We start from the raw sequence: 23,215 nt of genomic DNA, 5'->3' as shown, positions 1-23,215 counted from the left end.
GCATGTCCCATTGTGTCTGGTCATTGCCTCTTTGTGTGTGTGATTGTGTGTGTGTGTGTGTGTGTGTGTGTGTGTGTGTGTGTGTGCGTGTGCGTGTGCGTGTGCGTGTGTGTGTGTGTGTACACTAGTCTCCTGCTGAACAATGGCACATCTGTTGTGCAGTAAAAGGCAGCTGTATCAAGGACACAGCAGCCGTAACAGGCATTGTAAAAACAGCACAGCCCCAGCAGCAGCTCAATGGCATAAATACATCAGCGCATCAAGTACGGCCATCCGACCACGACAGACCATTTTAACACAGGGATTGGATTTTAGCTGAGCCTCTCAACAATACAGTAGATGTGCATGCGAGGGCTGTCTTTAATAGAAATAAAGAAAACTACTTCACTACTCACCGAAACAAAGGCTTTTTTGTGTTGTTTGAAAGTCTATTCTCCTGTGTGGGAAGCCTCTCAGCACCCCACCCTTTTACACTTGTTGGGCAGAAAATAAAATGTGTCCACAACACGGAAATTATTTGTTTTTATTCCACCGCGCCGTCTACAGATCAGTGGTAATTAATATCGATGAGATCAGTTAAACAAAATAATTTCCGACAACTTAAAAGCTGTCTGGGCTGAGACACAAAAGCCTGAGCAGGTGTTAAAATGACACCAAACATGAATGAAAGTGAAATATCCCTTTGATTACCTGTCAGTGTCAGTATACATCTTCTACTGAGAACTGTCAGACATGCAGGAGGCTTTAACTGGAGGGTCTGTGAACTGTTTATATTTCCAGAAATATCTCCCCAAATGAAAGCTGTACAGAGCACCACTTTGTTCTGAAACACGTTGTTTAAATGGAGGCCAGATTGAAAGCAACTTTTTCTTTCCAGGCATTGAAAGACAATAGTGACTAATGATGTGAATGGAAGTGCGGGTCTAGACTGTTCTTTTCGAGGACCGAGGCGTTTAGCTACAACTGTACTGTTACACGTTTTTGCAGAAGAATTGCCTATTAACGTCCCGACCATCGTTGGTGACGGCTTTGTACGTCATTGCTAAAAAATAAATTCAATAACACTTGAACCCACTTGAAATGATTAAATGTGCTGACTGACTGAATGAACTTGATCAGAGCAAAAACAATGATAAATTAATTTGAAGTACGCCATTTCAGAGTCCTGTTTCATTCAAAAATATTCTGATTATACAGCCATTGTGGTGCGTGCCAAGGAGAGGAATACATGGGGAATTGACGTAGGAACATTTATTTTTCTTTTTTTATCTCACAATTTTGTAACCCATTTTTCACCCGGTGTCAATTATCTAATGTAATCCTGGGCGCTTCCTTCTATGAGGAGTCCAAGTCGATCTACAAGCTCAAAATGCGCCACACTGTGGCGCGTATTTTTGCTACTTTTGTATGACATATATAGATTGACAAAGTTAATTACGAGCATTAATTACGATAAGATAATAAGAGTTTTCTGCCCAACAGAATATGCAATGTGGCCCTCTGGAGTGAGTGTGGAGATATAGTGGCCCTCTGGAGTGAGTGTGGAGATATAGTGGCCCTCTGGAGTGAGTGTGGAGATATAGTGGCCCTCTGGAGTGAGTGCGGAGATATAGTGGCCCTCTGGAGTGAGTGTGGAGATATAGTGGCCCTCTGGAGTGAGTGTGTGGCCCTCTGGTGTGAGTGTGGCGATATAGTGGCCCTCTGGAGTGAGTGTGGAGATATAGTGGCCCTCTGGAGTGAGTGTGGAGTGGCCCTCTCCATCATCAAAGTCGCCCACCTCTGTCCTAGACCATCAGCTCACGTCTCGTCTGATAATACAGTATGACCTTTCACAAAAGAGCAGCCGCTTGAAACCAAATTCCAACAGGCGGTCAGACAGACGCGGTAGCTCAAAAGCTTTGTGACGGCTGTGGATTGTTGACGGCCGGCGATAACGGGTTTTAAGAAAGTGCTCTCCTTTCTTTCCGGCCGTGATTTGTGTCCTCTTCATATCGATGTTTCCCGGGGAGCGCTGGCTGCTAAATAGGATTTGAGCGGTGCTGTCTCTGACACCCAGCAGCATCCTTAGTAGTGTTCTCCTGGTTCATTGGTATTCATGTAACATGCATGCCTAGGAACTCCCTGCTATTCGCTCACAAACTGTGCCTTGTTTTCCAAGGATTCTGTGCTCTCTGCATGGTATCTACAGTCTATTCTATTCTATTCTATTCTATTCTATTCTATTCTATGCAATGAAAGTAATATGTCCACGATCACAACACCAGAGGCAGCTCCACTAATCATGTTCAACGTAGATTTAACACTAAACAAGGCTCTAATTCGTTCTCCTGCTATACCACCAATATGTGGAACGCCCTTCTGCAACCCTTAAAGTAGTGCAAATCTCTAGCCTCCTTCAAAATTGGTATGAAAAGTCACCTTCAGGCGGCTGCTACTCGAGACTTGTAAATAGACTAAGCCCCCATGCCCCCCCCCCCTTTTTTTCTCCCCCTTTTCTGCTTTTGAAATTGATGTTATCCTATGTAAAGTACTATGTTCTATCCGTCTGTCTTTCAATGTTATATGAGATACATGAAGTGGTTCCTGTGTAAATAAGCCGTAAAGCTTACTAGGATCAGTTGACCTTGTACCAGTGATTTGTGCTGTCATGAAACTGTACCTTTTTCTTTTGCAAACTGCTAATAAACTCTTCAATCAATCAATTTAATCAATCGACCAATAATCAGGACTGCGGGTTTATTTATCACTCACATGGTGCATGACTGCAAGACAATGAAATATAGGCAAACACAAGATAACACTTGGGTTTTAATTAAATAAAAATAACAAAAAAATAAGAGAAGAGAAATATAAATCAGGTTAAAAGGTACAGGCAAGACCTACACTCTAAACCAGTGGTTCTCAACCTGCGAGAAAGAAGAGAGAAATTAAAACATTGGCCAAATTGTCAAATGATACAAATGAAAGCAGTTGATCCACAACTCTTCGAAACACGAGGCGTGGAACCGAGTCAAACTAAATGGAATGCCTCAAGTCAACTCCTATTGTACATTCCAAGTGCTTGTCAGGGGGGGGGGGGTCCCCAGTTCAAATATGACTACTTTTGGGGGGTCGCGTCCTGAAAAGGTTGAGATCCACTGCTCTAAACCACTGTAACCACTTTGTCCCGCCCTTACCGTATACCATTCGGTCCAAGTCAGTTAAAACATGAGGCAACAGAGCTAATTTCCAAGTTCCTGTCTTACAATGTTGTTTTTGACAGCAAATTTTGATTTAGTTTTAGTCATAGTCTTTTGAATAAAATGACATTTAATTTTAGTAATCTAGAAAGTATTAGTTTTAGTCTAATTCTAGTCGACTAAATATCATACGTTTTTATTTTGTTGACGAAATTGTCAATATATTTAGTCTTAGTTTTAGTCATCACAGCTTAGTTTTTATTTAGTTTTTATTTAGCTTTCGTCAGAGAAAAAAGCACAGTCGACAAACATTTTTTAACAGATTGAGTGTCAATAGTGTCAACAGTATAGCTGTGTATGAGATCAGCCAGGCCGAGTCTATTAATGATACAACTCTGTTAAACTGTAATGACTTCTGCTAATGGGGAACAAACCCTCAGGATACCTTAATGGTCACACATGAGAGCAAATTAATAGGACAGATAAGAAAGAGTGGAGAGAGGGGAACAACGAGAGAGAGAGAGAGAGAGAGAGAGAGAGAGAGAGAGAGAGAGAGAGAGAGAGAGAGAGAGAGAGAGAGAGAGAGAGAGAGAGAGAGAGAGAGAGAGAGAGAGAGAGAAGGGTGAGTTGAAAGGAGGTTTTTTAATAAAGAGAGTGGAGGTGATAAGAAGGTGAAATCCTTTTCATAACGAGAGGTTTATTATATTTGTTCCTTCTCACAAAGTAGGCACTTAGTAGAACAAAGAAATCCATTATGAACAAGTTGAATGTGGTCCCATTTTAGTTATGCCATTCAAATGGTTATCAGCTCATTGAGGCTGTGTTCATTATGGAGACAATGGAATTGTCATTGATGATAGTTTTTCTGGAGGTTTCGCAGTTGGTGACATCGGCTTTCTATGTTATGCAAACTCTCACGAAAGCACTGTTTTTAAATTGATGTGCTCATTGTTCAAAGTTGTGGTGGTTATTTTTCTTGACCTGCCACGTTGTCATAATACGTTTTCAGTTTCAGGCGTGCACAAGCCTGTGACCTTGAAAAGTACAGACGTTGTGCCAGAACAAATCCAATTGGCAGGTGTTAGGTTCCCACAGGAGAAGCTAGGGGCCCAAATAGAACTACTGCATGAGAGCAACAAGGATCATAGATAGGCAATAAATACAAGGACAAATAGGACATAATGCTGTTCTAGGCTACTAGTATACAGTAGGTGATAAACCACTTAAACCCCACTGTATATAATATTCCCCCAGTCTTATCCTGTGTTTCTTAAACTTGGCCAGTTCCATTTTCCCCCCAAAACCACATTTCTACACCGAACCGTATACTGTATATTGCTGATCTACAAGCGCACAATGTGTAGCAATGCTGTGTGATGTGAGCTTGTACATTAGCTACTATAGCAGAAAGTAACAGTGGTAAAGTTTTACGAATAAATGGAATCGTATTTGACTACCATAGTTAATAGAAATGCCACCCCGTTTCTTCAAAATGCAAGAAATGGCCGCCGTGCGAATTTGGTCTATTGCACATTTAAAACTCACAAGTTTGCAGTGTAGATGGAGGTGGATTGATTCTCTTCCTTGACTCTTGCATGTCCTTATTCGTTTAAAAGTACGGAGGCAAGTGAAAATTGAGGAAGATGGAGGTTTTGGGAGTGAGAGAGAAGTGACATCGGGGGAGAGGAAAGCGGGGTAAAAGGGGATGATGTGTGATGATGTGTGCATGGACGGGAAAGTTTGGAAGGAGAACAGCTACAAGGTGATGTAATTTAGTGAGCAGAGGAGAGGGGCATGGCAAGGGGGAGGAAGCAGTTTAGTCTCGAAGAGGAAGGCAAACGGAGTAGAGGGGAAAGGCACCAAGTGTACTTCAAAGAGTCCTCATCCTCTTTAAAACCTTCCTTCCCCTGCTCAGAGCGCTGTCCTGGTCTCAACCCTGTCCCCGTGTGTCACATCAGCGAGCCCAGACAGAATTAGGTGGAGGACTCGTTTGCTTATTTCCGTACGCCGCTGTAGGCCACACAGTCGCAGGTTAAATATTTAATGAACGGACACAGGCTCTGCCTAGCCTTTCAATGAGAAAGAAGTGTGTCTATGACTTCAATGAACCGCACATGGCCTTGGAGTCCTCAACAGACGCACGAACGCGCGCACCACACGCACGCACGCACACACACCCATGCACGGACAGCCTCATTCACCTCTACTGTACGACTACGAGTGAGTGAATGTCCTGGTTCGTTAGTTAAATGAGGTCTCTGCTGCAAGTTATTAAGGGATGTTAAGGTCTCTAATGGAGAGGGAGGGAGAGAGAGAGAGAGTGAGGGGAGAACAAGAGATAGACAGACAGACAGACAGACAGACAGACAGACAGACAGACAGAGGCAGGCAGGCAGGCAGGCAGGCAGGCAGGCAGGCAGGCAGGCAGGCAGGCAGGCAGGCAGGCAGACAGACAGACAGACAGACAGACAGACAGACAGGCAGACAGGCAGGCAGGCAGGCAGGCAGGCAGGCAGGCAGGCAGGCAGACAGACAGACAGACAGACAGACAGACAGACAGACAGACAGAGGCAGGCAGGCAGGCAGGCAGGCAGGCAGGCAGGCAGGCAGGCAGACAGACACTAGAAAGAGTACATTGACACAGTCTAAAGTCTTTGTTCACAGCAGGAAGTGTCCTCTGTATGCTGTGAAAAATAGAAAAGCTTAATGTGTAACACTCAAAAATGTCATTAAAAAAATCACAATGTACACAGTAAAACCCTGTAGTGCTATTTTGAAATGTGCCTTTATCCAAAGTGCTTCACAATGTGCATTTATGGAGTAGAGCAACTACACTACTAACGTGGCAGACAGCATTATATGGGCTATTTAATTAATTCAACAATGAAACGACCCATCTGTTTAAAACATACATTAAGCCCTATATATGGGGTGGCTGTAGCTCAGGAGGTAGAGTGGGTTGGCCAATGATCCATGGGTTGGCGGTTCAAATCTCAGCTTCTCCTGTCTACATGTCGAAGTGTCCTTGGGCAAGACACTGAACCCCAAGTTGCTCCCAGTGAGCTGGTTGGTGCCTTGCATGGTTTCCACCGCTACCGGTGTGTGAATGGGTTAATGTAATGCACATTGTAAAGCGCTTTCGATAAAAGCGCTATATAAATGCACCATTTACCATTTATATACATTTCGGCCATTTGAAAATAGCCGATCTACAAGCTCACAATGTGTCTGCTATTAATAGAGTATTTTTATATTGCATGATTGATACTTTTTTAATTCATTTGAGTACTTTTTCAACCACTGCATATAGCCGCGGCAGACATACAACAGCGACTTGAACGGTGCTCTTTCCCCCTCCACATATGCGCTGCCCTGCATTACTTCACAACGGGGCAAAATGTATGAGGGGCCAATATAATTTGTGATACAATCTGTGTGCAGGGATGCGCTCGCCATGAGCACGTGTATCAATATGACTTTTTGTACATGCCAGTGGAGAGACAGAGCTCTGTCTGTTGACAAAAGAAAATACAAGCTTTACTTCCTTACTAGAAACAATTCGTTTTCATTGGATTCGGGAGCTATGACGTCATTGTATGCAACTATACTTTACTTTAGGAACAGTCTACACATTACTAGTTACGTTATGCCTTAAGCAGTCGTGGTGCAACACCTGTTAGTAACTCACTAGTTACAAACTAACTAGTAGTTACTAAGCCTCTAGTAAGGAATTTACTCCCTAACTTAGGGCAGAACTTACATTCTGGTAGTGCAACCTGCCCCAGGGGTAGAGTGGCCGGTAGGTAGAGCGGCCGGATGGAGAACCGCAAGGTTCCCAGTTCGATCCCGGGTTTTGCCAGAGTTACTGCAGTGTCTAAGTATCTTTGAGCAAGACGTTGAACCCGTCCTTCCCAACGTGCAGGACTGCCTTGCATGGTTTCCTCTGCCATCGGCATGTGAGTGGGCGAATGTAATGTACAATCAAGCGCTATATAAATGCACCATTTACCATGTATAACATTCACCCATTCACACATGCAAGGCACAGACCTGCTCATTAGGAGCCGTTAGGGTTTCAGTGTCTTGCTCAAGGACACTTCCACACAAGGCAGAGGGAGCCAGGAGGGATCGAACCGGGAACCGTCTCATTCCCAAGCAGGCACTGCAGAGTTTAATGAACACTCAGGATTTTACAGCGCTGATGATGCCGTATGGAGGTTTAGGATCCAAATCTGTCGACTCTCGATCAAGCCTCAGGGTCAGAACCGTCAGGATGTCAATCAAATTGGATTTTTACCACTTGAAATCTAGATTAATTGGAACGTGATCCTGTACTTTGTGATGGCCAGTTCTTGCGCGTTGGCAAGTGTGTCGCTTTAAATGTGCGATGTCAAGGCTTTTCACAGTTTTAAAAGTAGCCTTTTTTTAACAACCGCTTTTTCACTCTTCGCACCAGTCCTTTTAAGTGGCATGAATTTGTAAGCTACATTATGCCTTTGAATGCCATCACACATACATCAGATCCAATTAAAAGTGTCGCTGTGACAAAGAAAGAAAGAAAGAAAGAAAGAAAGAAAGAAAGAAAGAAAGGCAGATGAAGAGAGTGTTGAAGCTGTGTTGCTATTAATAACACATGTGTACATTAATAACCCTAAGTATGTACTGTACTTGACTGGCATCCTAATTGACCCTGTCTTGTTCCTCTCCTTATTTGGCTCGACACCAAACGTCTCTCCTACTCCCGCTGTGTGTCCGCATATTGTGAGTGACATACCCAGAATAGACATTTCACGTGGTTACTGTAAAGTGTTATCCCGGCAGTCAGTCAGTCTATAATGTCACATGTACTGTAGATAATATACATGCTGTAAAGAAAGAATCAAGAATCAAGAATCAGGACCCATGCGTGCGTGCGTTCTTGTGTGCGTTCTTGTTTGCGTTCTTGTGTGCGTGTGTGCGTGTGTGCGTGTGTGCGTGTGTGCGTGTGTGTGTGTGTGTGTGTGTGTGTGTGTGTGTGCGTGCGTGTGCGTGTGCGCGTGTGTGTGTGTGTGTGTACGAGCATGCATGTGTGCATTCTTGTGCAGGCACCACACCCTCTTCACGGGCCAAAAAGGTTGCTGATTGCTGCAGTAAAAGAGTAATGTTCTTCGGCCTCCACGTGTTGCCCTCAAAAGTCAAGCCTGCAGGGGGTGTGTGTGGGTGCGTCAAGGTGATCGGACACGTTCGTTAAAACCTGAGTTATACCGTGTTGCTTGCGGTTGTTGTGTTCCAAAGATTAGCAGGTCTACAAGCTTGCAACCCATTGCGCTTCAAAGTATTTGTGAGATTTGTAGATCTGCTATTTTTCAGTGTTTCACTCAAAGACGGCGTACCATGATTTTTCCCCCCCTACAACATAATCATCAGGTATTGTGTATTATAAGTATGTTTTTATGTTGCCACACCCACCTGTTCATTAAGTATACCTGGTTTTCAGGTGGGTGGTGACCCAGTTGAAGTTAGCCACACCCACAGTGTTGCTGTATGTTAAAAAAAAAAAAAGGGAGGGGATGATTTTACGATGTCATTAAAGCGATGTATTTCAATTGGACCTTTTGACTCAGAGGCTTTCAGCTTTCCGGAAGAAATAGACATATTTGCACATTATAACCACAACTGGGTGTCTATTACAGTAATGTTAACATTACATATACAAAACAGAAAAGGTACCACCTCTTTAAGTATATATCAGGCATACTGTGTCAGTCGTTTTGAATCCGATCAATGTTTAAATTGTCTGCCATAGAAACTATAGAGCACCACTGTGTATAATAAACTTAATTATAAACTTTATCTGTCTAGCACTTTTCTAAACAGGGTCACAAAGTGCTTTAAAAGACGAGATAAACCATTAAGCAAGACAACATTAAAGAGATAAAACAGCAAAGTAAAAATCTGAATCTAATATAACGTCAATTAAAAACAGCTTAAAAACAGACACAATGAAGTTAGCAGGGATAAAAGGGGTCATAAAATGCACACTATGAAAAGGACATAACATCTTCGCTCCTATTATGGAATAAAAGGTTTAGAACTTATTTAATTCACACTGTAGCACACATATGCCCTCTCCTTCTCCTTGGGGGATGAGGGGGGGAGGGCGTCGTCCAATTCATTCCCCATGGAAGCCTCATGCATGTTTCATGCCTCTAGCAAGCCTCTTGGGGGGCATGAAACCATGGGGCTTCCATAGGGAATGAATTGGATGACGCCCCCCCCCCCCCCCCCCCCCCCATCCCCCAAGGACAAGGAAAGGGCATATCACTCTACAGTGTGATTTAACTAAAGCTACTTTCCAAATAGCCTAAATACAAGCTAACAATGCCTCGCACTGTGAGGCGCTGTGAGCTTGTAGATCGTCTAATTTCACAAAGTTTACCTTTCTTACAGAATATTTGATCTTTGTAGATCCATAGAGGCGCAAATGTACAATCTGAATCAGAATGTCTAATCGTTCTATTATGACCTTCCCTTTTCTGGTATTCTTTTTTATACGCCCACACTCCTGAGCAGTAATGTAAAAGAGGACAGACAGGTCTTGCATAATCCATTTGACTCAACACTTTCGTTTTTTTATTTAATTTTTTATGATACCACCTCGAGCCCAACTTGCAGAATTTTCCAGAAGTTATGTACTGTACTAACGTATAAATGTGATCCAGAAATAAAGCAGGGGTGTAAAGTAACTAAGTACATTTACTCAAGTACTGTACTTCAATTAAGTACAATTTTGAGTTTTGAATTCCGGACTTCTACAACAGAGTAGAAGTAAGAAAATGTAGTACTTTTTACACCACTGAAACGAAGGTAGGCCTACTTGTAATGATCTGGGATTTTTAGGAAGTTGTAATGGAAGTTTATGATGTTGCTATAAGTAAGTTAAACAGATCATCAGGAAGATGCAGGACTGCAATGCTAGGAATCAAACATAATACGCTATTTTAGATCTCATCACAGAGGAGAGAGACTTGCGTCTCCCCCCTCTCCCCCCCACAACAATCTCCCACACACATTTATATCATGCAGGAGCATTCATCATATCATTCAGCCCGGGAAAACGAGTTGGAGAGGCCCTCATTGTGCGCTATAGAGAGAGATCTCTCTCTCTTTAGCGCTGCTGCTGCTACTCAAAGATGTGTGACAAGTGACAAGCCAGTGGGCCAATAACAGAGTTATATTTCATAGTTGTCGGGTGGAAACCTTGTATGTCCAAAACCGTTTGTTAAGTATTTATCATTTTAAAAATGTTTAATTTTTACTTTTGTGCAAACAGTTTAATTTTTTCCTAATGGCCAGGGAATGAACCGGCCGTTTGGGAGTTGTCCCGCTTTTCCCAATGGCCAGCACGTCCCTGTGCAGGAGATGTACAGAGAGGTAACAACAGATGGTCACTCTTTACATGGCCTTTAGTGGACACACACAGTCAGCAGGTTTGTGAGAGTCGGCTGTTTGTAAGGAGTTTGTCAGGGAGGAATGATGTCAACCCTGCGGGGGGGTTTTAAGTTGCATCTACTGTATAAATAAATCAATACCACAATGACTGTTATATGAATTTGGTCCACCGCAAAGTGCATAACTTTCTTTTTGAGTACTACGTTTCCAGTTTGCAGCGGAGGTTAATACTGACTGCATAATCTGTTTCCATCACTCTCTTTTACAGTTGTAGGAACCATTGTGATCCTGATCCCTGACCGTAGACAGTAAAATCCGGTGTTCATTTATTCGTTGTAACTCAGAGAATGAATGGAATCTTACAGGTCAGTTTATTATCATTTCCACTGTGTATTAACGTCATATGCACATGGTATGGTCTATACTGCAGGTTGCTCAAACAATTCCATTTTGTTTACACTCTCCTTGCCAGTATAGCAGTGGATACCACCTGTGATATGTACTGTAACTGTTTTAAAATGGATGGTACAATGATGAGATCGTAAAACTCCGGAATGAATCGACTCCAGCGTAAAAGTAGATTTAGGAGTAGGCTGCTCCTCCTCTCTTACTTCTACTTTCTTTATTTCCCCCTTTCTTCTCCCTTTTTCTCTCTATTTTTTCTTTCGTTGAGCTGTGCAAGGGCTTTGTATTTCAAACAGCATCGTTCAGGTTGAAAGGAAGATGCATTGCCATTTAATTATGCAAATACCCTATCCATCCATCCAGCCATCCAGCCAGCCAGCCAGCCAGACAGAACATTGAGCTTGTAGATCAGCTATTTTTGGTATTTTTATGACTCTGACTTCGAAGTTTAAATCTAACTATGAAGGTGGATTCTGCTTTTCAATGGGAATGTGGTTTCTTGCCATTTGTGAGTTTTTGCAACAAAAAAAAAAACGCTCTCCATAAAAAAGGAAAAAACAGTGAAAGAAACAAAAATGCATTTGCTGGAAATGTTCAGGAAAAGAGCAGTATATATCATTTATCCATCGTTTAGCCACTCATTTACTGAAACGATCCACATAGCCTTACCCTGTGTGTGCGGATTTTGTTTGTCAGTGTTTGCAATTTGTTGTTTACGTGTGTGTGTGTGTGTGTGTGTGTGTGTGTGTGTGTGTGTGTGTGTGTGTGTGCCATGGACGGATTAACCCCCGCGAGGGCCCCTGGCCGATTTTTTTTTAGGGGCCCCCACCCCCCAAAAAAAAAAAAATTTTTTTTTTTTCTTTTTTTTTTTTTTTTTTGGGGGGGGGGGGGGCGCAGTTCAGGCCAAAGGTGGTACTGCAGCTGGAAAATGCTCTGAGAGCCATTCAAAAATGAGAGGCTCTCTATTCAGGAGGTAATTTAGCCTCAAACCTTTTGAAAAACGTTTTTGGGACATAAACAATATGACATAAATACTTTTTAAATGCATGGTGTATCACCTTTAAGCCATGATGATCATCTGTGGACCAAGAAAGCACCTGTAGACAACAGAGGAGGGGCCCACACATTTGATTTTAGCTTAAAATATACATTTAATTTTTGCAAATTGTCATTGACCACGCAGGCCAGTTCCCCCAAGGGCCCCTGAGAGCCAAGGGCCCCTGGCAACGGCCCCACCGGCCCAATGGTTAATACAGCCCTGGTGTGTGCGCGTGCGCGTGTGCGTGTGCGTGTGTGCGTGTGCGTGTGCGTGTGCGTGTGCGTGTGTGTGTGTGTGTGTGTGTGTGCGTGTCACTTTCTATGTGAAAAAGGCATATATGTGAGCGTGTGTGCATTATGTGGCTCTGGCTGTGTGGATGTCTGTGAGTGTGTGCGTGTGCGTGTGCGTGTGTGTGCGTGTGTGTGCATGTCTGTGTTGTGTTCTGGTGTGTACGACATGTTTTCATAGGTGTCTAGCAGGAGTGGAATTTAATCATTTTTGGGGCAAGGCCACTTGGCCTTTGGTGTTGGCCAATTTCATGAGGGCGCAAAGGCCAGGGCATGGAGGCCATCAAATTAAACAATGTTTTGAAGTCCACAGAAATAACACATTGAACTGTTTAAGGATGATTTAACTTATATAAGTATTCAAATTTGTGTTTGATTCACAAAATAATGCATTGACAAAGAGTGAAACTTCCTACTCTCTCAGTTTCTGACTAATCACTAATCAGAGTGTTGTCACAGGGCCCTTGATAATATTCACATCATTTCTGTTGTCAAGGTGCGGCCATAACCGCAATATTGTTTACAGCATTACTCATTAGGCATGACTGGGTCAGCTGAGTAACATTGTAATGACACATGTACAGCGTATGAATGTTTAACATTACAGTATATGTTTTTATTTTCTGTATACGCTAAATTATCATCCCTCTTATCTTGGCTTAGTCAAACATATCTGCTGTGTGTAGGTTGAAGGTATTTTGAGGACCCGTGCACAATAATCATTGAACTTGGGGACCCCCCAAAGTAATTATATTTTATCTGGGGACCCTCATTGAGGCATTCAATTTAGTTTGACTCTGTAATTGTGAAAATAGCACGGCTATCATCACAGTTTTTCAGTCACAGCTTTACCCAATAAGCCTGCTTAATCTCAAAAGAAATGGGTGTCTAAAAAAACCCCGAAATGACCTAAAACAAATCAGCCGAGGCGGTGCGGGGCATCGAGGCCACTCGTGGCCTCAGGGCGTATAATTGCTTTGGGGGGGCATGAGGCCAAATCGAAGGGGCACAGCAGTCAAGGCCCTGGTGGCCGGGTGTCTCAGTCATTAGTGTTTTTCATCTTATTTTCCTGAGCGGAGGCCAGCGCCCTGGTGACTCAGTGTCACCAGAAGGCATCCCCTACTCCTCTCCTCTCCTTTATTCTCCTCAATGCCTCATACCTCGCCGACCTCCTCCGCTGCACTGGGGTTTTGCAGGAGTATTAGTGCAGTTCAACTTGACAGCTCCCTACAAGATGTACCCTGCAACCTCTGGAGGCGTGGGGGAGGGAGAGAGAGAGAGAGAGAGAGAGAGAGAGAGAGAGAGAGAGAGAGAGAGAGAGAGAGAGAGAGAGAGAGAGAGAGAGAGAGAGAGGGAGAGAGGGAGGGAGGGAGAGAGATTATCTACAAACAAACAAGATGGCTTTTTGAGTGCATGCCTACGTGCACTGGAGCATGTGAATGTTTTCATGCACGCCCTGCATCTCACAGTGAGAAGGGCCCAGGGGTAGAGAGTGACTGGCAGAGCGGCCGGATGGAGAACCGTGAGGTTCCCAGTTCGATCCCGGGCTCCCCCAGAGTTAGTGTCGAAGTGTCCTTGAGCAAGATGCTGAACCCCTTGTTGCTCCCGATGAGCAGGTTGGTGCCTTGCATGGTTTCCTCCACCATCGCTGTACCGGTATGAATGTGGGTGAATGTAATGTACGATCATTGTACAACACAACAGCCACTGCTCCGAATGCGTTTGATATGAAAACTCACCACTTGTGTCACACCAGTGTCTGCACCAGTGACTATATTGATGTGCATAACAATACCTTTTGATCTATAGCTTGTATGGTGTCCTGGGCGGCTGCCAATGTGACCCATGCATAAATCAAACCCTGTTAATATTATTTTGTGGTGTTCTAAGCTAGACTTTTGTTCAAAATCAGATATGGTTTCTATCTTCTTGTATTTTATTTGATAAAAATCATTTGTCAGCGGCATATTTTCACACACACACACACACACACACACACACACACACACACACACACACACACACACACACACACACACACACACACACACACACACACACACAGATAAAAACTAAAACATTCCAAGTAAATGTGTGGTGATCACTTCTCTAAATTGTATTTGTCTACCAGTAACTGTCTGCCCCCTACACTCTTGCCAAAATGGCAGGACGTGTTTTGAAACTCAAAATGCATTTTCTTATCACTAATGAAGCCAGCAGCAAAACAAGAAGCTACTGTATATACGCTGTACATAGATGCTGTAATGACCAATTAGCTGAAGCAAAAATAAATAAGAGAAATACACTTCAAAGCGACACTATGATGATTTCCAAATGCTCTCTATAATATGTGTTATATGTTTGTTATAATATTCCATTAGCAGTCATACAACTGATCAGTGTTGTTGATTCAGTGTCTCTGAAACGCCACCCAGTTAACCCTGTGATGTCACTGGTGAAAGTATGTGACCCCTGTCTCCAATCATTTATGCAGTTTGGAAACGGCAACAACTTATGGCGCCCGATTTACAAAGACACACAACAGTTGTGTAGTGTTAACTCGCACACTGCACAGCCATCTGAAGTTAACTGATCTTTGAAAGTCGTGCAGTGTATGCGAGGTATAAGGCTATTTACGCATATAAACAAACATGGATGAAATCAAATGAAAGATAGCGAGTGGTGAATACGAAATAGTGGACAACAATTCAATACTGTATGTAATTATGATAGTGGGCAGGCAACGGTTGACAGGCTGGGCAGGTTTATTTTGGATTTTTATAATCACGGGTTGTGATCGGTCTGTGGATCTGAGTATTGACTGAAGGGGCAGGAGCGGGTTGGCAAAATTGGACCAGTGCAGGACTCTGCCTCAATGACTCAGTCCCTCTCTCCTCCTCTTTCCCTTTCTCTACCTGTTCTCTTCCACACTCTGGTCCTCTCCTCTCCTTGATGATTATATATATATGTGACCTGACTAGTGTGAGTGTACATAACAGCTTGCCATTTCAGGACCATGGAGAGCTCAGAAGCACTAGAAGCCATGACGGTCAAGTATCCTCTGGTCAATACTGTTCAGTGTAGTTCGAATGTCGAGCATCAGCTACACTCCTACTGAATATAGATTTCAGGAGCTCCTCCTATACATACATACCTCCGTATCTTACCTAACCTCTACCATCATCAACGTTTCCTTTTTTACATCTCCTCTCATCTACCATATTTTGTTCACCTTTTCTCTCCTCTCCCTTTTTTTCTGGTCCTCTGTGTGAGTGCATGCGTACCTGCACTGAAGCATGTGTGTGTGTGTGTGTGTGTGTGTGTGTGTGTGTGTGTGTGTGTGTGTGTGTGTGTGTGTGTGTGTGTGTGTGTGTGTGTGTGTGTGTGTGTGTGTGTGTGTGCGTGTGTGTGTGTGTGTGCCAGCAGGCAAATAGTCCCCAGTCTGGCATTGCCGTACAGGCGAAGCTTCATGCCTGCGAGAGAGAGAGAGGGAGCTCCAGGGCCTGGCTGTTTAAACACAGCTGTCCCCTCGTATTTGCACTTCTGATTTCAGAACACACATGTGCACGCGCACACATGGACACACAGACACGCGCACACACACGCACAAAAACACATTTTATTGCCCTTTTTATCTGGGTTGTCAAAGCTACATCAACAACAGCCCCTTAATAGGCTCGTTAACAGGTGAGCTCCCTAAGACGGCTTCTCGTTAGCCCTTAACGAGGGAGGTTCTACAGCCTCCTCAGCCGTCACTCTCGCAGCTAATTATGCTCTGGTGTGAGAGCGTGAGGCCCGTGGAAACTGACCCCGGGGACTAGAGACCCCACCCCTGATCTGTTAAGAGAATAACAATTAGCACATGCGGTGAATCTGATTTTCTTTTAGAGAGGGTTGTGCTTAAATACCCATATGTTGAATGGTATGTACTGAATGTGTTGTTTCTCACTTCAGCCTAATAGATGGAGTATACAATGTTCTGGTTATTAATCCTTGTGTAATGGTGAGGAGACAATGAAAATAAAATGGGCGGCCAGTAGCCATATGCAGAAATAAATGATGGAAAAGCGGGTGAAATTGGATGAAAAAGGCATTAGAAGAAATGGTTCTCTCATGGACATGTTCTGTTCACATGTTTTCTTATGGTATTTCACGTATGGTATTATTTTTAGTTATGTTATTTATTATCATTTAATTGCCTGTTTGGTTTATTTAACCCATACTGCCCTTGTCTCGGCAAGCTTAACACATTGTCCCGCCCTCGCTGCGATTGCAGTCAATAGCCTTCATTTGAATCATTACATATTAAAAAGTGTTGCCCACCATGGTAACAGCTGCATGCTGAAACAATGCCCAAATAAGGTCTGTCTGACCTGATGAAACAAGTGACCAAATTTGGAGATGACTGACATCAATGTATGGGCATGAAAGGGACACAGACAGACAGACAGACAGACAGACAGACAGACAGACAGACAGACAGACAGACAGACAGACAGACAGACAGACAGACGGATACAACGGGTATTGCACACATGGACGTCAATGGTGACTATTCTGCCCAACGGGCACCCGTCTGGGTTCTCCAACATTACTTCTGAGACTCCTCAGGGACATTCAATCCCTCATATACAGCGTGCACTCATATACTGTGCACACCCCCGGGCACAGGACTAGTACTGTAATATTTTGAGATATGATATTCATGTATTCCATAAAATAATCTAAATGAAAACAAAACTAGTTTTTTCACTGCATGCACACTGTACAGTATCTACAGTATGTGAAAGTAAAAAAAATATATATATATATATATATATATATATTACAGATGAAAATGAACTTTTACACAATATATAGGCTATACATATATTTTACATGGATCTGTATATTTGAGCCCCCCAAGACTTCCAGGAAGTTTTGTGCGAGTGTTTTTGCGTTGCCCTCGAGAGTGCAGTGTGTCTTAAACGCCCCGAGCGCAGAGCCCATAGGCGGCGGGTGAGCCAAACGTTTGGCGAGGCTGCACCCCGCCGAACCCCCCCCCCCCCCCCCCCCCCCCCCCGGTGGAGGGGGGGGCGCGCCTCCACCGGCTGTGTCAGACACTGCCTCCATGCCATTTATATACAAGAATACAGCGACCCAAACAGTTACAGACCTATCTGACACAATGACAACAATCTGTAGGTCTACACAATAGACAACAGTACTATGCACACACATCACATCTTATGCAACCAAATTACGCACGGTGACGGCGCAGCCGCGCGCGCGCGCGCGCACACACACACACACACACACACACACACACACACACACACACACACACACACACACAATTATTCTGTTGATACAGGCTTTCAGCTGCGCGATAGAGAGGAGAAGTCCTAACAGTTGACTGTTCAGGCAATAATACTCACAGATGAAGTGTTCCACTTCCAGAATCAGAAAGTATCCGTGATGATGATAATATCATTGTATAGTTTCCTCGCTGGCGTAATTGTCCAATGTCGACGTTGCTTGTGCATCGCTGCCTGTCTCATTTGAAAGTGTCTGTGGTATATTTTAGTTGATACAAATTACAAAAGGTTTTGAAAGTGCGCGGTCCACTGCAGCCATCATCACTACACTTCTCACTAAACGTAAACAAAACAACATTGTCTGTCTGTGAATGCTCTTCCTGTTGTCCTTCACAATAAAGTGTCCCCCTTTACTTCTTCCCAATGCGTGACATTTTACTCAGAAAAATAACACGAAATAGGTGTAACAGAGGCAGCGCGATGACGGTCAGGCAGGTTCATTTGGACTGAGACTGACTGTCAGTCGGAGGCTGACGGCCGGGCCCCCGCGGTTCATATATTATATAATTTGCAAAATACCCAGCGTAGCATTTGGGAAGGCACAGCCTCCCCTGGCCTTATTGACCCGCCGCCTATGGCAGAGCCTTTCAGCGATGAGTTGAAAAGAGCACCGAATTTCAAACGGGCTTTCCCGGCAGTCGCATAGCAACAGCAGGATCACACAAGCACTTTCCAAGAGTGTCTGCTATCGTCGCTGCGAGCTAAACCAAGGATGTGTGTATGCAGGGGAAGTGAGGGAATTTAGCCACTAAAACCGTGGAAACTGGAAACGTCCGCGTCATTTTAGATTTTAGCTACATAATTATAGCACATTGGTTGGCTATTTCAAAAGAGCAGATGTACAAGCTCATAGTGCGGCACAAAGTGGAATGCTATGAGGTTGTAGATCTGCCAAAAAAAATGAAGATTTGTGCAAATCTTTGAATATAAAACATTTAACTAAAATCTTTGCTCCTGGAGGGGTCCCTGGAACTAAATATTTTGAGACGGGGGTCTGTTCATAAAGGTTTTGCGGGTCCTTGACATGAAAAATGTGAGACACTGATATATGAATTTGGGGTACAAAGGACCCCAATGGAAACAATAGCCATAGTGCTGCTTTCTTTCTTAGCAGACTATTGAACTGTACTTTTTCCACACAGCGGGGGGTTGCCTCTGCCTCTGCAGCACGGGATGTTGATGCTCCAGGAGACACACATGGCCAGTATCAACAACACAAACACCACGGTGCACAAAAACTCCATGGAGCTGAGGTCTTGCCTTGTGCACAATGCTGAAGAAACGCGTTTTAAGGAGCCTTGGATACAAGCGGCGAAAAAGCCGCCACCGCGCCTACGCTGAAAACAGCAGGTGGCAGTGCTAACCGCCCCCTTTTTTTTTGGCAAGCAACCTTTGGAACAATGCTGTGATTGTTCGGGGGTGTGGAGGTTAAAAGCACATCTTTGGAAACCCACATAACCTTTTTTGCACAACTTTGTTGAAGTGAAATCGCATGCACGGTAATGCCGTCGACCCCGGACTCTATAGATTCTATTCCCATCTGAACTTTCTGTCTTTGAGCTTTCCCGCTGTCTGTGCAGCGTGCACGGTTTTGTGCACGGCTTTGTGCACGGCTGCGTGCACGCACGGCTGTGAGCTGACAGTCAGGGGTGTCACACCAAATTCTGGGCCCTGGGTACAAGGATTCACTGTGGGGCCCATGTGCTTTAACCATTGAAAAATAGCAGATATACAAGCTCACAGTATCTACAGTATGTGAAAGTAAAAAAAAAAAAAAAGAAAAAAAAAAATATATATATTACAGATGAAAATGAACTTTTACACAATATATAGGCTATACATATATTTTACATGGATCTGTATATTTGAGCCCCCCAAGACTTCCAGGAAGTTTTGTGCGAGTGTTTTTGCGTTGCCCTCGAGAGTGCAGTATGTCTTAAACGCCCCGAGCGCAGAGCCTTTCAGCGATGAGTTGAAAAGAGCACCGAATTTCAAACGGGCTTTCCCGGCAGTCGCATAGCAACAGCAGGATCACACAAGCACTTTCCAAGAGTGTCTGCTATCGTCGCTGCGAGCTAAACCAAGGATGTGTGTATGCAGGGGAAGTGAGGGAATTTAGCCACTAAAACCGTGGAAACTGGAAACGTCCGCGTCATTTTAGATTTTAGCTACATAATTATAGCACATTGGTTGGCTATTTCAAAAGAGCAGATGTACAAGCTCATAGTGCGGCACAAAGTGAAATGCTATGAGGTTGTAGATCTGCAAAAAAAAATGAAGATTTGTGCAAATCTTTGAATATAAAACGTTTAACTAAAATCTTTGCTCCTGGAGGGGTCCCTGGAACTAAATATTTTGAGACGGGGGTCCGCGACCAAATACATAAAGGTTTTGCGGGTCCTTGACATGAAAAATGTGAGAGACACTGATATATGAATTTGGGGTACAAATGACCCCAATGGAAACAAGCCAAAGTGCTTTCTTTCTTCTTTAGAACAGTATTGAACTGTACTTTTTCCACACAGCGGGGGGTTGCCTCTGCCTCTGCAGCACGGGATGTTGATGCTCCAGGAGACACACATGGCCAGTATCAACGACACAAACACCACTGTGCACAAAAACTCCATGGAGCTGAGGTCTTGCCTTGTGCACAATGCTGAAGAAACGCGTTTTAAGGAGCCTTGGATACAAGCGGCGAAAAAGCCGCCACCGCGCCTACGCTGAAAACAGCAGGTGGCAGCGCTAACCGCCCACTTTTCTTTTGGCAAGCAACCTTTGGAACAATGCTGTGATTGTTCGGGGGTGTGGAGGTTAAAAGCACATCTTTGGAAACCCACATAACCTTTTTGCACAACTTTGTTGAAGTGAAATCGTATGCACGGTAATGCCGTCAACCCCGGACTCTATAGATTCTATTCCCATCTGAACTTTCTGTCTTTGAGCTTTCCTGCTGTCTGTGCAGCGTGCACGGTTTTGTGCACAGCTTTGTGCACGGCTGCGTGCACGCACGGCTGTGAGCTGACAGTCAGGGGTGTCACACCAAATTCTGGGCCCTGGGTACAAGAATTTACTGTGGGGCCCATGTGCTTTAACTATTGAAAAATAGCAGATATAGAAGCTTGCAGCGCAGCACTCGGTGCCGCGCTGTGAGCTTGTATATCTGCTATTTTTCAATAGCTAAAGTATAAGATAATGAAGGTCCTTCCACCTTGGGCCCTAGTAACTCAGTCCCACTCCCAGCCCCTTGTGACGCCCCTGCACTGCTTTGTGACGCCCCTGCACTGCGTGCACGTACGGCTGTGTGCTGACAGTGTGGGAGAGACACACCGGTGCACTGTGGGCACAGACAGAGAGGGATTAGATTGCAGAGGAGGAAGAGAACGAGGGCAGGAGTCCAAAAGAGAAACGCAGAGAGGGAGAGAAAACAGCAGGTGTTTACCTGTATCCCACGGTTGCATTCATCCATCCCTGCCCATTTTTTTGTTAAGAGCTCTGCTATAATTAATGTGTGTATCTGTAACGTGTGGCTGTGCAGGCTGAAGTGTGTGTGTGTGTGTGTGTGTGTGTGTGTGTGTGTGTGTGCGTGTGCGTGTGCGTGTGCGTGTGCGCGTGTGTGCGCGTGCGTGTGTGTGCGCGCGCGTGTGCGCGCGTGTGTGCGTGTGCGTGTGCGTGTGTGTGTGTGTGTGTGTGTGTGTGTGTGTGTGTGTGTGTGTGAGTGAGTGAGTGAGTGAGTGAGTGAGTGAGTGAGTGAGTGAGTGAGTGAGTGAGTGAGTGAGTGAGTGAGTATGAGTCAAAAAACATGTCGGTTTGTGTTTGTATTTTTGAGCTGATCTTTTTCTATAAGGGGGGCATTACCTGCAAGGGCCTGCTGTTACACAAAACCTGGATAGTAGTTACCTATCCTGGCTGAATTTAGACTCGGTTACAATTCACCAATAACCGATGATTAAAAATGAATACATAAAAATATTAATAATTGTATTTGTATAGCGCTTGTCCAAATAGTTCCAAAGTGCTTTTACAGACATTAAAAACAAGAGCAAACATTAGCAAGAGAACAGAACAACAGAAATTAAAACAAACATTTAAAACACCATACATACCCTTAGGCAAAACACTTAACATACAGATGTGTTTTTAAAAGCTTTTTAAAAGAGGGCACTGACTCTGCTAGCCTAAGATCCAAGGGCAGGGCGTTCCAGAGCAGAGGTGCCCGGGGCCGCAAAAGCCCGGTCCCCCCGGGTGACACGGGAGGTGTTGGGGGGATCCAGGAGGGCCTTATCCGAGCTTTATAGGGTTTCAGCAAGTCATCAATGTAGCTGGGAGCCAGTCCATGTTGGGCCTTAAAAGTAATCAATACAATCTTAAAAAGTATTCTGTAGCTCACAGGCAGCCAGTGTAAAGCAGACAGGATGGGAGTAATTTGGTCATGTTTCTTTGTGTTTTGAGTAGTTGTGCGGCAGAGTTCTGTACCATCTGGAGACAGGATGAGGTTTATTTTTGTTGATGCCTGAGTAGAGGGAGTTACAGTAATCTAATCATGATGAAATGAATGCATGTATATGACTGTTTCAAGGTCTGCAGTGGACAGAAATGATTTTATTTTAGCAATGTTACTGATCTGATAGTAGCAGGACTGGACAGCTTTTGTAACTTGGATGTTGAAGGAGATGTCTGGGTCAAAGGTTACGCCGAGGTTACACGATGTGTGTGTGACATTTGAAGCTATGGTGCCGAGTCCTGAGAGGAAGAAGTGGGTGGAGATCATAGACCGTAAAATATATGGACAGTGCGAAGCCATTGGTTTCTATGCAGCGCAACTGAAGTATTTTGGGTCCTTGGCATGGGTGTCGCCATCATAGATTGAAATGCGACCAGAGGAGGCTATTGGCTGCCAATGGTCACGTGCAACCGCAGAGATACATGGGAGAATGTGGTCGGAGCCTCTCGAAATCTCTCTAGGTCGTCCTCAGACGAGCCTTCCATCGTCGCTTCCAGTCATCCCGGTTCTCCATACATCTGGCCAGCTCGTTGGTGCTTTGTGCTCCTACGTCTTTCTTGAGTACATCCACGTATGTTATTGTGGGACGTCCTCGTGACCGGTGCCCATGTGTTGGTTCCCACAGCACCAGTTTGCTGGCAGGAAGCTCCTGATGTCTTTGGCAGTGTCCTGCTAGTCTCATTCTTCTGGCAGCAATTTTCTCGCTAACCCTTGGTATTCCCTCATACAGGCTCTTGTTGGTAACATGTGCACTCTTGCTGATGTTAAGTACTGCACGCAACATTCTGGTGTAGCACCCATCTAGAGACTTCTGCAGGGTTGGCTTCAGGGTCCAGCATTCACTGCCATAGAGGAGAACAGACTCTACCGTTGCAAAGAAGAAGCGGAGTTTGATTTGTCGGGGGAGGTTGGAGTTCCATACACTGTTCATGCCGTTCAAGGCCCTCCATGCAAGTGCCTTCCTCACTTGAAGATCTTTCTCTGTTGAGTTGACCCATGCGCCCAGGTACTTGAAG

Source organism: Nannobrachium achirus (assembly GCF_963921795.1).
Source record: "Nannobrachium achirus genome assembly, chromosome: 8".
In the NCBI taxonomy this organism is placed as follows: Eukaryota; Metazoa; Chordata; class Actinopteri; order Myctophiformes; family Myctophidae; genus Nannobrachium; species Nannobrachium achirus.
The sequence above is the reverse complement of the archived record's forward strand: the minus strand, read 5'-3'. Positions refer to the sequence as shown.